The sequence below is a fragment of the Crocuta crocuta genome, unplaced genomic scaffold, assembly GCF_008692635.1.
Source record: "Crocuta crocuta isolate KB4526 unplaced genomic scaffold, BGI_CrCroc_1.0 scaffold318, whole genome shotgun sequence".
In the NCBI taxonomy this organism is placed as follows: Eukaryota; Metazoa; Chordata; class Mammalia; order Carnivora; family Hyaenidae; genus Crocuta; species Crocuta crocuta.
Genome location: NW_027531425.1, coordinates 850413 through 854270, shown reverse-complemented (window position 1 = coordinate 854270; position 3858 = coordinate 850413).

Below are 3858 nucleotides of genomic sequence, written 5' to 3'. Positions count from 1 at the left end.
TGACTCACAGTGTAAAATGAGAACTAGTCTAGATACTGCCAAAGCTTCTCTACAACTGTACAGCTAAATGATCTCTCACTTACCCACTCCCTGCCCTTGGCCTCGGGTATGGGTGCTCTCCCTGGACGGGTGCCTACTGAGTGCACACCCGACAAGGCCACGTGGCATTGGGGAGGGCGTTTCCAAAGAGAGACACGGGGAACCAGGCGGAGAGGGGCTCCCCAGCTGCCCTTACGCCATCCTTTTACCTGCTCAAGTACAACAAGGTGCCAAGGGTTAGCGGTCACCTGAAACTGAGCCAAGTTAACTGAGACATCTGGGGGCAGAACTGCCTGCCCTCTTCCCTCCTCCCTCCCAGACCTGGACTCTGGTCCTGGCAGAAACTGGTCAATTCTTTCTCTACCTGGGCCATGATAAAAGCTTCCCTGCAAAGTGGGGTAGCAGTACCAAGAAATCCCTTGGTCCAGAGTTGGGGGGGAGGGGGATGAGGAGCTTGGCACAGCGTGCAGGCCGCTGGGAAGTTCTCTCCCTCTGCTGCCTTCTCAGTTCCTACAGCCCCTGTGAAGTGAAACCTAAACAGCCTCTCTCCTCGAGAATTTGAACTTGGCCAGGCAGCCAGACTGGGCAGTTCTCCCCATCCTGCAGAGCCAACCCTTGCCCTCTTCCCGCCTCCCCTAGGAGGTGCAGCTCACAAGAAAGAGGCCAGGAGATGGAGTGTCTGGGTAGACCTACCGATCCAGGCTGCGAGGGGGACCAGGGCACTGGTCCCAGCTCTGCTGTGTCCCACCTCTAGGATCTCAAATTCAATGGTCTCTCGGGCCCTTTCAGCCCTGATACCCTCCGGTCTGTGACCAGTCCCGTTTATCATCTGAGGGCCCTGGGCCAGACTCAGCCTTCTGGAAAGGTGTTCTCAAAGACAACTGCTCAGTGGTGAGCAGTGTGCGAGGGGGCTCCAAAAAGGACTCTTTTATTAAAGAGTCCGAGTTTGCCCACCCTTGGAGGAAGTATGCCTCAGTGCATGCAACCTAACCTCCCCCAAAGGAATGTCAAAGAGCACTCAAACTCACTCACCCACCTACCTATCCATCCACCCAACACTCACTGAAATCCAATTTGGTGCAAGCCCACTGTGACGGTACCCTGGATACAGAAACAACTGCCTGCAGCCCCTTTAACAGGGCTAAGATGCAGGTCGCTGGAGTGGGGGCCCAAGATGTAGGGCATGACCAGCCCTCCCTGGGCTTCCTGGAGGAAGAATCCATGTTCCTGAGCCTTGCGAGATGGGCAGGCAGGAACTGTGCAGAAAAGGGCAGATATCTGCAAAACATAGTCACTGGAGCCTGGGACTTTCACACACACCTACCTCCCCTACCCAGTGAAGTACCGTGGCAAGAATACCAGACCCCAAACTGTGGCAATGGGTTTCGATCTCAGACCTGGGCCCAAGACAGGGGAATTTATCAGCACCAGGCCTGATTTTGCTTCCAAAGTAGTCACCGTGCTCCAGTTACTTCCAGGGGACGCCTTCCCGTCACCTGACCCTTGTCCAGCTTAAGTCCCATGCCTCCTCCAGGGCTCCTGGGAGCCGTTATCAAGGATCCCCTCTTTCCTCCAAGCCTTGCTGTGCTCAACAGGCAGCCCTCAGGACTGGATGCTACTAGTGGTCCTCTGGTCTCCTTCCCGACCCCCTGCCCCACGAGCCCTTCAGCTCCTGGAAAGCAAGGACCACAGTCCCTGTCCAGGACCTAGGTGGAGGTGTGCAGTGCTCAAGAGACAGCCTTCAGAGTGAGGCCGAATCAGGATTCCCGGCTGATGAATCTGACCAGCCTTCCAGGGACTCGGGCAGGGCCACAGTCGGGGTGTTTGGGTGCTCAGCTCTTTCTAGCAACAAGAGCCAGGAGTGGGAAGCTAGACCGCCCCATCCCTAGGGATGAGCCATGCGTTCCCAGCCTGGACCCCACCTGCCAGCTCAAAGGATATTTGAGATTAGAAGCTGGGGTGGGGCCTAACAAAGAGCACTGGGGAAGAAGGGACTCTTCCCTTCTTCAGGCCCTAGGAAGGGCCTGAAATTGGTGACTAAGGGACTATGGGCTGTGTGACCAGGGGCTGGTCTCATCCAAGCTTCCCAGAGAGTGATCTCCAGAATTAACAAAAGAAAGGGAAGGGAACAAACATGCATTAAGCACCTGGTCTGTGTAGGCACTTTGCAAAACATCTCATTCAATCCTCATTGTAACCTCCAAGGTTTTACAGACAGCAAGACACAGACGCCAAGGCCGGCAGGTAAGGCAGGCCCATCTCTAGTATCAGAAGCAAGAAGCCCTACAAGTCATTCGGGGTCAGTGGCAAAACTGTGGACTTCATCCCACAGAGGAGGAAACACAGACCTCATCGTAGGAAAAGGGATTAAACAGGAAGTTCTGGCCAGATATCAGGACCATCCCGTGATGGCTCGGGTCAGCTCCCGCCCCCAGGCAGGGACACTTAATACACTAGACAAAGCTCCACACTCCAGCTCTATTGCCGGGAGTCAAGTGGCATCAGCGTTCGAGACCCTGGGCCTGGCACCAACTGGCCCAGCCTCTGTCCTTGCAGCCAGCAAATAGGGCCACTGACTATTCAAAGAAAGAAAGCCAGGCTGCGTTTTTCTTCCGGACATCAGAAAGCAATGCATCCCAAGGGTTGAGGGGGGAGGACAGAACAGAACCCCAACTTCAGTATGCCCCCCACCTCCTCATACAGTTTCCCTAAAAATCACAGCCAATAATCTGTCTGCATAGAAGGCTCTTGACCTTTCGAGATAGATATATATTCACCTCCATTACTTCCTGGCACCCTCTTCCAGCTTGAGGAGACAGGCAGGGCAGGGGTTTCTGGACTGATTAAAAAACAAGTCACACATAATATTGACGCAGGAGAAACCAGGATGTCCACTCCCGGTGTGTTCTTTGCACTAGACCACAAGTTCAACTGCAAATAGGTCATTCACAGTTTACATATGGTTATATATGGTCTAATTCCCTTGCTCAGAAACTCTGGTTTCTAAGTGTAAACAGCAATAATTACTTCCATTGTCACCAAATAACATCAGCTGACATCTACCGGGCTCTTTTTACACAGCTGCTGTGCTTGGAGCTTTACCTATATCGGCGTGTTTAATCCTCATGACACTGTGAGGTAAGTACTATTATTCTCATTTTACAGAGGAGGAAGTTGAAGCACAGAGAGGTGAAAAAAACTTGGCACAAGAGCAAATGGGACTGAAACCCAGACAACTGGGTGCTGGAGGCCAGTCTCTTAACTACTCATACAGACTCCCTAAGGTCCAGAAGACCTTGCTCCCAAAGAAACAAGAGCAGATTCCAAGAAGAAAGTCCCGGGCTAGGTGCTGCTGCCCCTTCGGTCACAGGTGATAGATACAGGAAATACTAGCTAACATTTATTGAGCACTTACTACCTAAGGCACAGTGCTCCGTTCTCATGATTTAATAATATACATTTTTTCATATTTTATATATTACATACAGTCAGATATTTATATTTAATTTAATAAACAAAAAAAGCTATGGGGTGCCTGGCTGGCTCAGTCTAAAGAGCATGCAACTCTTGATCTCAAGGTCCTAGGGTCCTAAGTTCAAGCCCCATGTTGGGTATAGACATCCCATAAACCAACAAACTTAAAAAAAAAAACAAAAAAGCTGTCGGGGCACCTGGGTGGCTCAGTCGGTTAAGCATCCATCTGACTTGATCTCAGCTCAGGTCATGATCTCACAGCTAGAGTTCAAGCCCCGCACTGGGGTCTGCGCTGACAGTGTGGAGCCTGCTTAGGATTCTCTCCCTCAAAAGAAAAAAAAAAAC